We start from the raw sequence: 13,712 nt of genomic DNA, 5'->3' as shown, positions 1-13,712 counted from the left end.
AGCCGGTCTATGGAAGTCATATCAGGAACAGTCCACCGCACAAGACTGTGGGGGGCAGGAGCTATACGCATACCTCCCAACTATTTGAGATGGGAACGAGGGACACCTATTAGCAAAAGTATGTAGATATAGGACACACCCCCTGCCACGCCCCCTTAAAGGAGAATTATACAAAAAAAGTGATCAGTTAAACCCCACAAGTTTTTTTTTAAATTTTTTTACCACTACAATTCCAAAAATTGGCTTTTGAAATTTACAAATGAACCAATTTAGAAATTGGATGAAAGGTTTGGCACTGGGAAACACTTTCTGAAAGATATAAAGTGCATTTTATATACTGCTATGGTATATAGATCAGACAAAAATGAGGGACAAATGAAGAGGAAACAGGGACTTTGTTTCATATCAGGGACAGTCCCTCGAAATCAGGGACAGTGCCTCGAAATCAGGGACAGTGCCTCGAAATCAGGGACAGTGCCTCGAAATCAGGGACAGTCCCTCGAAATCAGGGACAGTCCCTCGAAATCAGGGACAGTCCCTCGAAATCAGGGACAGTACCTCGAAATCAGGGACAGTCCCTCGAAATCAGGGACAGTTGGGAGCTATGGTCTATAGCAGGGATCCTCAAACTACGGCCCTCCAGCTGTTGTGGAACTACACATCCCATGAGGCATTGAAAAACTCTGACATGCCAAGAAATGACTAGGCATGATGGGAATTGTAGTTCCTGAACAACTGGAGGGCCATAGTTTGAAGACTCCTGGTCTATGGGGACCGGTGATGGGAGCTTCGGAGGATTAGGTGAGTATATCTTGGCTCTCCAAACCCCTACACCAAATCAAGCAGTTCAGCCGTGCAGTGCAGGCACAGCCACACTGCATGATAATAAAAAAATAAAATAAATGATTTGCCTAGAGTTCTGCTTTAAAGCCTCACCAATTCTACCATTCAGTGTATATGTGGTGTGGGGTGCGCTAAACAACAAATAAATAATGAATATATAACATATATCTATGTGTGAACCAAATCAACAAAAGTAAATATATATAACATATATCAATCTGTGAAGCCAATTAATAATGCAAATCCATTGGTGCATAAACATAAAAGTTCATAAGTGTCCATAAATATTTTGCAGGTGAGTAGAATTGTATTCTATCCGAATAATACGTGTATCCACCACCGAGTGAAATTCATCCTTACCAAACGGAAATAAATAAGGTGCAACTATATTTTCTTGTGCTGAAAAAATATCCAATCTCCTTGTGAACAAACACCACGTGTAAATCACCAAGAATTAGCCTCTTACCAGATGGTAATAGGTATGCACTTGTTCAGTGAAACCACCGCCTTGCTTCCTCTTTAAAATCCTGAAGTGGGATGTAGAACCGCTCTACCTTTCTTTCTCCACTAGATGGCAACGAGTACCAGCAAGAAACACAGCCTCATCCTTCTTTACAAGCTCACAAAACCACCGTGTATTAAAGGAAAAAAGAGGGCTAATAGTGTATTACCCTTGAGATTTATTCAAAAAACAGTTGATAATGCACTTACAATTAGATGTCTTGTATTCAGCATAAACATAGGCATACGAATTCCTGCAAAGGCTTGCGGCCGGCTGCAGCACGGACCGCAAGTTGTGTGTGACGTGTGCGCCTCCTAATCTGACCGGTTTCTTCCCATAGGACTTCTACTGAGACAGGAGGACGTAGAAGTCCTATGGGAAGAAACCGGTCAGATTAGGAGGCGCACACGTCACACACAACTTGCGGTCCGTGCTGCAGCCGGCCGCAAGCCTTTGCAGGAATTCGTATGCCTATGTTTATGCTGAATACAAGACATCTAATTGTAAGTGCATTATCAACTGTTTTTTGAATAAATCTCAAGGGTAATACACTATTAGCCCTCTTTTTTCCTTTAATACACAGTGGTTTTGTGAGCTTGTAAAGAAGGATGAGGCTGTGTTTCTTGCTGGTACTCGTTGCCATCTAGTGGAGAAAGAAAGGTAGAGCGGTTCTACATCCCACTTCAGGATTTTAAAGAGGAAGCAAGGCGGTGGTTTCACTGAACAAGTGCATACCTATTACCATCTGGTAAGAGGCTAATTCTTGGTGATTTACACGTGGTGTTTGTTCACAAGGAGATTGGATATTTTTTCAGCACAAGAAAATATAGTTGCACCTTATTTATTTCCGTTTGGTAAGGATGAATTTCACTCGGTGGTGGATACACGTATTATTCGGATAGAATACAATTCTACTCACCTGCAAAATATTTATGGACACTTATGAACTTTTATGTTTATGCACCAATGGATTTGCATTATTAATTGGCTTCACAGATTGATATATGTTATATATATTTACTTTTGTTGATTTGGTTCACACATAGATATATGTTATATATTCATTATTTATTTGTTGTTTAGCGCACCCCGCACCACATATACATTTATCTATATTCAAAAGCACTGAATACCGGGAGCAGCTTCAACGCACTATCAGCGCACCCATCCCCCCTTACAATCTACCATTCAGTGGCTTACTGGAATTATAGCTGTATAATTAGTGGATTGTTGATAGAAATTTTCTCTAGCTCTTCTAATCCACAATCAGTGTATTGTGCACTGCCTTCCAGACAGTTTGGAAAGTGCAGATTGCTTAAAAACATGAAATAAAAGTGACAGTTAGGTAAAATCTAGCTTACCTCCATTACTCTGGTAGTGAAATGAGCCCAAGAATGAAGGATTTGACTGCTGATCACATGCTTCGTGCTGAACACTTCCTGCAATAAGCGTTGGAGAACCCTGGCTCAATGCCTGGATCCTCAATAATAGGACCCAGCAGGCTGGCAAACAGAGTACCCAAATCTTCTTTTACCAGTCTGACAGTGTCAGTCTTCATTTTGATGTTTGTAGCGCCATCTTGTGGTTTCTAGTGAAACTGCATAAAACAAGGGTCCATTCTTCTATAGAGCCAGTCTGGGTTGTGTGTGTTTTACAAGATGTATTGCTAAGGAACGTTCTTTTGTTTCTACAGGACATATTCCCACTCAGTGTACATGTGTTGCCCTATGTGACCCCCTTCAACAAATGTCATTCCTCAAAACTGCAAAACAATTCAATATTAAAAGCTACTGTACCCTTCCATGTCAGCATGCAGCCAGCTGTGGATTGTTTAATCAGTTCTGGACCGGAAGGATTTGCCCCCTTATTGTACAAAATAATTGCATTCCAACTTTGTGATGCTCCTGTAATTTGTAATTAACGTTTAATTCATGTTTTGCCCCTTAATGACCAGGCCATTTTGTGTGATTCGGCACTGCTTTTCTTTAACTGACAATTGCGCTGTCCTGCAACGATGTACCTAAATAAAAAATTGATGTCCTTTTTTCCCCCCGCAAATAGAGATTTCTTTTGGTGGTATGATCACCTGTGCAATTTTTATTTTTTTGCACTATAAACAAAAAGAAGAGCGACAAATCTGAAGAAAAAAAAAAAATATATATATATTTTTTTTTTTTACATTCTGCATTTTAACATTCCCAAAAAAAAAAATTAAAAAAATCAAAATTTTTCATCCCTTTAGGCCAATTTGTTTTCTGCTACATATTTCTGGTAAACAAAAATCGCAATAAGTGTATTTTGATTGGTTTGCGCAAAAGTTATCGTGTCTACTAACTAGGGGAAAGATTTATGTCATTTTTATTTATTTATTATTTACTAGTAATGGCGGCGATCTGCGATTTTTAGCAGGACTGCGACATTGCGGCGGACAGATCGGACCCCTAACTGACATTTTTTACACTTTTGGGGGGACCAGTAAATAGCTAAAAATATGCACTCCTACTGTAATAATGACACTGGCAGGGAAGGGGTCACCCAGGGGTGATCGAAGGGTTAAGTGGGAGTCTAGGGGGTGCTTTCTAACTGTGGGGGGAGGGACTTGTGGAATCAACACAGAGATCTGTGATCCTAAATAGAAGAATTGCAGGCGCTCTGTGTTCATTCCAGAGAGAACAACGGTCTGCTGTGTTTACAAGCGTATTTTGATTGGTTTGCGTAAAAGTTATTGCGTCCACTAACTACGGGAAAGATTTATGTCATTTGTATTTTTTTTTTTTTTTTACTAGTAATGGCGGCGATCTACGTTTTTTTGCAGGACTGCGACATTGCGGCAGACAGATTGGACCCCTAATTGACATTGACACTTTTGGGGGTACCAGTGACATCACTACAGTACCAGTGCTAAAAATATGCACTGATACTGTAATAATGACATTGGCAGGGAATGGGTTAACTTAGGGGTGATCAAAGAGTTAACTGTGAGCCTAGGGGAGTGTTTACTAACTGTGGGGGGGTGACTTGTGAAATGATCATAGAGACCTGTGATCCTATATAGAAGGATCACAGGCGCTCTGGGATCCTTTCAGAGAGAACGGTCAGCTGTGTTTACAACAGCTGACCGTGCTTCTTTCTCAATGGGGAGCGATCGCAGGTGTCAGGCGGCAATCGCAGCCGCCGGTCCTGTGGATCGGCATCCCTGCTGCCTAGTGGGGGGGGGGAGCGCACCGCCAGAGGTGTTCACATGCCCCCCAGCACCACTGTCGCGAACCGACATACCAGTACGTAGATTCGCACAGCCGAGCCAGCCTGCCGCATTATATCTGCGGCGGATGGTTGGCAAGTGGTTAAAATGCCTAAAAATTCAAATGTCATGGAAAACCATGGAAAGTCAAGAGACAGTGTCCAGAGCACGCCTCCTTCATGTGATTGGTTCACTGGTTTTCGCTATTCATGCAACACTGAGATTGACCAATGTGATTAAAGCAGAACTACAGTAAGCAAACCACAAACCAAAAACACAATTTAATTCATTTTTAATATTTAAAGCAAACTCACCCATCCGTCCATGTCTCCATGCATTTGTAGCACTACTCCCTTAGGAGCTGCTTGAAGCCGGTTCCCCTGGGTTACCCATAGCAACGACTTGTAATTTCTTAGTACTTTAGGTTCTTGGCTCACCAACAGTCCAGGGGATTTGGTTTTTGCTGTTTTTCTTTTATGATGGGATGAAGAAGGGATGAGTGGGATACTCCAACTTCGCAAACTATGCACAATCTCGAGGACTTCTATCTATGTTGATGCAGCAAGGCCGCTGCTTCACCTTGTCACTGTAGTGAAGTATATGAAAGTCGAACTACTTCGTAGATTACTCTTCAGGGTTCTACTTGACACCCCCTTTGCTCTCTGACTGTGTGCGCTGACCTTCTGTACACTGATTTCACTGGAGTGGTCCCCCTTCCTGGGCAGACCCTTTGGCAAGCCCCCTGGTACTCACGGACACTGTTTTTCCCAGGTAGCTCTGCACTCAGCTCCACTGTCAGTTTCTCCAGGACCTTTAAGGCTCAGCTCCACACTTGCTTGACATAACCCACGGCCGTGGCATTGTCCGATTGAATGCGCACAGGGCATCCCTTAAGACAATCCGTCCAATGATCCAGACACAGTCTGATCGCTCAGAGTTCCAGGACATTGAACAGTAGTCTGGACTCTTCCAGCGTTCATATCCCCTGAGCAGAATGTTTGCTGAGGACGCCTCCCCAGCCGGACAGGTTGGCATTCGTGGTGACCACTGTTTAATACAAGGGGAGGAAGGAAGGATTTTCCCAGCCGAACCGCCGACAAGCGAAGCCAGCATATCAGGGACTCCTTTATTCCCCGACTCAGCAGGATCTGTTTGTCTAGAGACTGCGGAGTCTTGTCTCATTTGGTCAGAATCTCCTTTTGCAGGGACCTCGTATGGAACTGCGCAAACGGAACCGCCTCAAAAAAGGTAGATACCATCAGGCCCAGCACCCGCATGCAAGTCCGGAGGGATGACCATTTGTTGGACAGCAGGAGGCGAATTGCACCCTGCAATTTCTGGAGTTTGTCCAGAGGAAGGAGAACTCTGGCTAGGAGTCCAGAGTCAGGCCCAAATAGTCCAGCTTTGTGGACGGAACCACGGCAGACTTCTGAAAATCTAGAATCCAGCCGAACTTCCGCAGGAGTTTGTATTGTGATCTCCAGGTTCTCCACCAGAGAAGATGGAGACTCCGCTCGCAGAAGGAGATAGTCCAAGTAGCCCAGTACCGCAATCCCCCATTGGCGAAGCAAAGCTAGCACTGGAGCCAACCCTTTTGTGAAGACCTGAGGAGTAGAGGCGAGACCAAAGGGTAACACCACAAACTGATAATGCTCCTCTTCCACAGCAAAGTGGAGAAAACACTGGTGACTGGCACATATTGGAATGTGAATGTAAGCATCCTTAATGTCGATAGAGGCAATAAAATCCCCCTGACGCAGGGATGCCACTACTGTTCGAATGGACTCCATTCTGAATTTCTGTACCCGCACAAAGCAGTTTAGAGCCTTGAGGTCCAGGATTGGATGCACTTTGCCTTCCTTCCTGGGGATTGTGAACAGGTTTAAGTAAAAACCCTGAAAACGTTATGAAGTCAGAACCTGGGACAATCACCCCTTGAAGGAACAGGTCTTGTACCGCCCCAAACAGACCCTGTAACCGGTCTACGGGCAGGCGAAGGTTGGAAGGAAAAAACCTTGCCAGGGGACAAGAGCGAAACTCAATCTTGTAACCGGACCGAATACCTTTGTGGACCCACTTGTCTTGCACCAGGGAAGTTGAGGGGTTCGGAAACCAGCAAAGATGTCCCCCCACCCTGGATATCAGTGAGGCGCACCTTCATGGAGCCTTGTCCGCCGGTCTGGAGAAGCCTGCTCTCAGCTTGCCAGACCAAGTTTGTTTGGAGTCACCAGAGGAGGCCCTGAAAGGCTTCGAGCCCTTGTAAGTCGACCCTGAGGGACAAAAAAAACTTCTTATGAGCCGAGAAGGAAAGTCCACGTCTACGACAAGGTTCCTTAGTCGTAGTAGCCTGTGGAAGAAAGGTACTCTTCCCCCCCGTGAGACCTTTAATGATGTCATCCAGGGTAGCGCCAAAGAGACAATCTCCTTAAAAAGGAAGCTCAATCAAGGCCTTCTTAGAAGTTTGGTCCACAGACCAGCATTTAAGCCAAAAGACACGCCGAAGGACCACCCCCAAAACAGAGGCAAGCCATCAGGGTAGCCGCATCCAAGGAGGCATCACAGATAAACTGCAACTCCTGGACCAGCTGGTTTGTCAGCTCAGCAGAGGCAGGAGGGAGTTGTTCACCCTCCAAGTCACGACATAGGAGCTTAGCCCACTTGGTCAGAATTTGACACAAGGGCAATGGTAAATATCGGCCTCATTGCCAAACCCGCTAATGTGTACCTAATGCAAGCCACAGCCTCCACCTTCCAATCAGCCGTATCCTTAAAGACCGGGGACTCTTCCACCGGAATCATGGTTGCCTTGTTTAATCTGGAAACCGCAGAGTCCACCATCGGTGGCACAGTCCGCTTCTTAAGAAGGGACTCCTCATAGGGTTAACGCCTAGTAAAGCGATTAGGAACACCACGGGGGCGCTTTGGTCGTCCCCACTCTTTAGCGACAATTCTTTCAAAATAGGCAGGGAAAGGAAGCACCTTTGCCGTTCTGGATGGCTTGTAAGTGCCAAAGGGTACCTGCCCCTCTGTTACAGCTTCAGCTGCGTTCTCCCATCTTCAGGGTCTCATGCACAGATACAATCAATGCATCAACCAGCACCTTTTCGTGTGCGGCTGCAGACTTTGAGGAATCATCCTCACTATCAAGAGGATTCCAGGCCCGTGGTCGCAGACCCAGCAGGGTGACCCATGTCCACGGTGGTCTAATCAGATTCAAGATCTAATGAGACAGGCGAAGGCGGGGGCGCTTTTTGCTAGCCCGTTGCCCGCAAGTCGCCTCCACCCGGGACACAAGGGGCTCCAGGACCGCTGTCAGTGCATAGATGGATGGTTAGGACCCGGAGGGCTCCGCAGCCTCAGAGAGGGGATAAGGTGGGGAAACGTACTCCATGAGTCACCAGGGGGACCCCACAAAAAGTGTAACTGCTAAGGGACAACCCCCACCGCGCTGGCAGCACCACTCGGTCGCCAAGCACAAGGCACAGAGCAGTCCTAAGCAGAGAGGGAGAGGACACCACCAGACACACCACACGCCGACACATGCACCTGCAAGCACCAGGAAATTCTGCACTACACATGCGGCGATCAGGAAGCTAAATGATCCAGGAGTCAGCCCCAGGGGATAAGGAGGGGCTCCCACCACTGAAATCGCCGCCCACAGGGCTTCACTGTCATGGCTGTCGCTATTTGCAATGGTAAACTACAAGAAAATGGCCACCGGACTACACAAACATGGCTTTGGTGTATAGAAACACACCGAATACAACAAAATCGAGGCATAAAGGGACCCAGAATGAGAGGACCAGGCCTCAGGACAGATTAAGGCAGGATGGGGGGCCCTGGCAGGAGCCCCCACCAGGTACAACCCCCCCAATTGATTGCCCGACCACCGGCGGCACCCCCCCCCCGGGCCCCCATAACAATTAGCACTCTGCCCCCACACCCCAGGAAGGTGGCCAGACCACTCAAAATACACCCCCAGCATATGTGGAGTGAGGGGGGGGGGGGCAAGATAAGGGACTTGACAAGGGGAGGGTGCCTGCAGGAAGGAGGGAACCAGGGGGTCTGACCGTCCCAAGGAGGGGCCCACGTCCACCCCAAAACCCTCCAGGAGTTGGGGGGGACATAGCAACTCACCATACAAGGAACCAGGTGGGCACTGCTCCAGACAGATCTTCCTTTCCATCGAAATGGGGGGGTTTCAGCCAGGAGGAACGCTGCGACTCAGGCCGAGGCCAGGTCGTATGCGACCTCGTGGGATGTTTAACTCGCAGGGCCAGCCCCCGTCCAGTGGGGCTATGTCACAGCCGACCTAGTACGGAGCTGAGGCCTGCGTGCGCTCAATGGCAGTTAATAGTAGATCTCACAGCAAATATCCAGGGGAAAAAAAAAAATTTCTATCAAAAAAATGTTGCCAGCACCAAAAAATCAAGCACGGAACTAGGTCCTTTCCTTACTCCTGAGTAGGAAGAAAAAAAACTGAGTGACCATAGCAGGGAGAGGGAGTATACCCTCTGGGACTGCCCATGGGTATAGCCAGAAGTTTTTTCTCCTGTTCTCCTACAGGAGAGTTCTACTCCTGTAGGGGGCAGTGTAACCCAATGGTCAAGAAAGACAGGAGCTGTGTCCGTCAATGAACGAAAGAAAAAATCAAATTTCTTCATTAATTTAGGCCAATATGTATTCTGCTACATATTTTTGGTAAAAAAAAAAAAAAAGCGTCTACAAACTATGGGATATATTCATGGAATTTTCTTTTTTTTAGACGATTAATGGCAGCGATCAGCGACTTATAGCGGGACTGCGATATTGCAGTGGAAAAATCAGACACTGACACTTTTGTGCGGACCAGTGACACTAATACAGTGATCAGTGCTAAAAATATGCGCTGTCAATGTACTAATGGCAGTGGCTGGGAAGGGGTTAACATCAGGGGTGAACAAAGGGTTAACTGTGTGCCTAGCCAGTGTGTTCTTACTGTGGGGGGAGGTGCTTTTACTAGGGGAAGGCATGGATCCATGTCCCTGCTTGGTAGGAACACAGGATCCATGCCTTCACTGCTTACTATGTAAATAAGACAGATTGCCATTCTGCCTGTGTAACGGACGATCGGCAGGTACCAGCGCACAGAGCCCGCGGTACATGCTGATCAGCAACCGCTGTGCACAATCACAGTGGAAGCGAGCCGCAGGGCGCACGCGCGCGTGCCCCAGGCTTGGAAGTGTGGGAATATATTATATATATATCTATATATATATATATATATATATATATATATATATATATATATATATATATATATACACACACACACACACACACACACACACACACATACATACATACACACACACACATATACATACACACACATTTTATATATATATATATATATATATATATATATATATATATATATATATATATATATATATATATATCACACACACATACATACATACACACACATATATATGCACACACATTTAAGGGTCCTTTCACACCGGTGGACCCGGCTTTGCTCAGCGGGGGATAGTTCTGATGATCCCCACTGAGCAGACGGGTGACATGTCAGTCTCCACTCACTGTGCAGAGCAGGGACGGATGGACAGAGTCCTGCTCTCCCCTATAGTGAAATCGGGTTTAAACAGACCACCTTTTTTTCCAGATCGGATTCTCCAGATGGATGGAAAATAGGGTCACCACCCATCTAAATTTAGCAGACAGGATCAGATCGGATAGCGGCGGGTGTCAGCAGACATGTGGCAAATGGAGGGTCCGATCAGGTCCGCCTGAAAAACCGACAGGCAGACCTGATCAGAAAGCCCAAGTGAAAGGCCCATAAAGCCCCGTGTACACGATCAGATTATCGAACGATCTGTCGTCCGTTATTTGTTGCATGCTAGTCTCATGTTGAAAGTGAAGAGGTTACTTTCATAGGAAAATTCAACTTCAGAAGTGATGTCATGTGTTGGATTGCTTTTTATGTGTTCTTTCTTCTCTGAGCATGCCTAGTCTTGCTCTTAAGATTTTTTTCAGACGAAAACTGTACTAAGTAAAACGAAAATCGGACGCTGTGTTGATGCACGATAAAAAATTTATCGCCTGCACATCCAGTTTTTGTCGTCCGAAAATTCGTAAACGGCTGTCGAAAGCACCATACTAACAATCCGAAAATCGGCAGATCGCTAGTCGGATTTTCATATCGTGTGTACGGGCCTTTAGGTGCAAACTATGAGCCCGCTCATTACTTCTGGCCTAGGGTAGCGGTTTAAAATATCAACCACCTATTAATCTAAAAGCAGAAATACAGCCACAAAAAGAAGAATCAGATTTTGTTTTCAATATCAAAAATATATTTAACAGAAAAGCATCATTTTTCAATCTTTTTTTTTTTTCACATAAACATGTAACAGAGACCAGCTTTCTCGCTCTCTCTCTTTAGTAACCCAACCTCGGAGTCATTAAAAACAATGCACCACCTGTGTAGCTGTTGATCTATTACAGTGATGGCGAACCTTGGCACCCCAGGTGTTTCGGAACTACATTTCCCATGATGCTCAACTACACTGCAGAGTGTATGAGCATCATGGGAAATATAGTTCCAAAACATCTGGGGTGCCAAGGTTCACCATCACTGATCTATTACATCAGGTTTCCCTCCCTTATATGAAATCTCCACAAAAACACTGGAAAATATACTTGCCATACCTTCTGACAAGATCCTGCAAACACTGAGTATCCCAAAATTCGTGAGACAGGCCTCTTCTATTACAGAGCATCGTGAGCAAGATTTGGGATCCTCTGCATTTCCAGTATCTCATCAGAAGGATCTTTAATGGGAGGTGCAAGGTAGGTAGATTTTTTTTCCTGCCATCATATGGCAAATAGATATGAGGGACCTAATATAATAGGAAGATCTTGCCTTTAAGTGATAAGTACAAGGATTAGTTCATCTTTACAATAAAACGTATAGTGCATTTTATTTATCCAATAGAGCAGGGGTATTGAATTAAAATTTACAAAGGTCCAGTCAGTAAAATATTCTTCCAGCAGAGGTCCGAATCGCATGTTTGTGCAATGACCGCCCTGTATCCTCACAACCAATCACCTGCTTGTTAACTTGGATAGCCCGCGCCCTCTGTCTATAGCTGTCCTGCCTCCAGCTGTTGGCTCTGTGAGACTGGCAGTGGTGATGGCCGTGGGCAGAACGACTCTAAACGGTGGGACCGCAGGGGTCCAGATGAGACATTAACTGGGTCCAGATCCGGACCGCGGTCTGCCATTTAGTGATGCCTGCAATAGATGATAAAACATTGTGCTGTCCACAAAAATCTTCCACCTTTAAAAACTCCTACCTGTAGGCCAGCCATGCCCGGTCATAAAACTTGCAGCCAATGTACACTGCCCTAAAATTAAACTATGAGAGATGGACTATAAAAAAAAAAAAAAAAAAAAATACTGCCTCTTCCAATTGGGTTGTTGGGCCCTTGCACTGAATTGTGGGACAAGTAGTGTAGTACCATCACTGGGCAATGAACTCCAGTGCCCAATGATTAACTGCTTACTGTCCAGGGCAATTTTGACATTTTTCCTATACATGGTAAAATCAGCATTGGTTGATAAAAAAAAATGCTTAGAACCCCCAAACATACATTTTCTGAAAGCAAAAGCCCAGGGGAATAAAATGGTAGCTGAATTTTTTTTTTTTTTTTTTTTTTTTTTTTTTTTTTTAGGTAACAGGTAATACTTGTGTAGCCATCAAATGCATATTTTCTGCAAAAAAATACACGTTCGTGTGCACTAAATTTTATACCCAATTTTCTGTAAAATAAAGCAGATATTGTGGTAAGTAAATAGATACCAAACACATCAAGATTTAAAATTGTGCACGCCTGTAAAATGGCGGCCACCTGAGCAATACCCATTGTGATAGCTTTGAATGGTGACAAGTACTCTTTATAGAGACATTAAAGCGGTAGTATGCCGCTTTTTTTTACTTTTACCCACAGGTAAGCCTATAATAAGGCTTACCTGAAGGTACAATTAATATCTCCTAAAGGAGCACTGTTTAGGAGATATTTGCAGTGCATGCAGCCGCTCACGAGAGCGGCGCATGCGCTCTGAAGGTCCAGCGGACCTTCAGCTTCCCTTGCCAGGAGCTTGCCGGAAAATCCCTCCCACGAGCATGCGCGGGAGTGACATCATCGCGGCTCCGGCCAATCACAGCGCCGTAGCAGCCGAACCCAGAAGAGACGCCGAGGGATCATGGCAGCACCCGCAGCGATGTCCGGGGGTCCGTGTCGGGGCTTCGTTCTAATGTAAGTAATACATAATGAGCTAGTATGCGATGAATACTAGCTCATTATGCCTTTGTCTTGCAGGTTTTTTTTTTTTTTGCGTTTACAACCGCTTTAAGGGTCTATTAGACCCCTGATAACTCCCCTGCACTTTGAAAGCATCTGATCAAACACTAACAGCCGGGGAAAGAGCACTGAAACCAGAGGTGATGACATCCTTTTCCCTTCTGGCAGAATTAATCATAGAGGAGATTGGGAAATGGATGTTCCTTTCCATCTTCTCTGGTGTCAGCCAACCCAACAAGCTTACAGTGGTCCCAGGCTCCCTGGTAAAACAGGAGAGCACAGGAGTGGCAGAGCACAGTCAAAGTGATCAGGCGGCTGTAAAGACGCTCAGATCACTTGTACTTGAAAGCCCACTGGCTGTAAAAACAATACCAGGATCACGGCTGCAGCTAGGATCCTGTTCTAATCACTTGCCATTCAGCACAATTATGCATACACTGGGCAGAACGTGGTTGAACTACATGTCCCACAATTCAATGCGTGTGCAAACTCAGACCATGTACAAATCAAAAAATGCACTTCTGAAGCACATTTTTTTGAAAAGAGGCTTTTTTTTTTACAGGGGTGTCCAAACTATGGCGCTCCAGCTGTTCAGGAACTACAATTCCCATGAGGCATTGTAAATCTCTGACATTCAGAGACATAGCTAGGCATGATGGGAATTGTAGTTCCTGAATAGCTGGAGGACCAGAGTTTGGACATCTGGAACAGGGGGTAAGCACGTTTTTAACGTTGTGCATTATGATTGCCATTTTCTGTG

Source organism: Pelophylax lessonae (assembly GCF_965119305.1).
Source record: "Pelophylax lessonae genome assembly, chromosome: 7".
Classification (NCBI taxonomy): Eukaryota; Metazoa; Chordata; class Amphibia; order Anura; family Ranidae; genus Pelophylax; species Pelophylax lessonae.
This window is presented reverse-complemented; position numbering follows the sequence as displayed.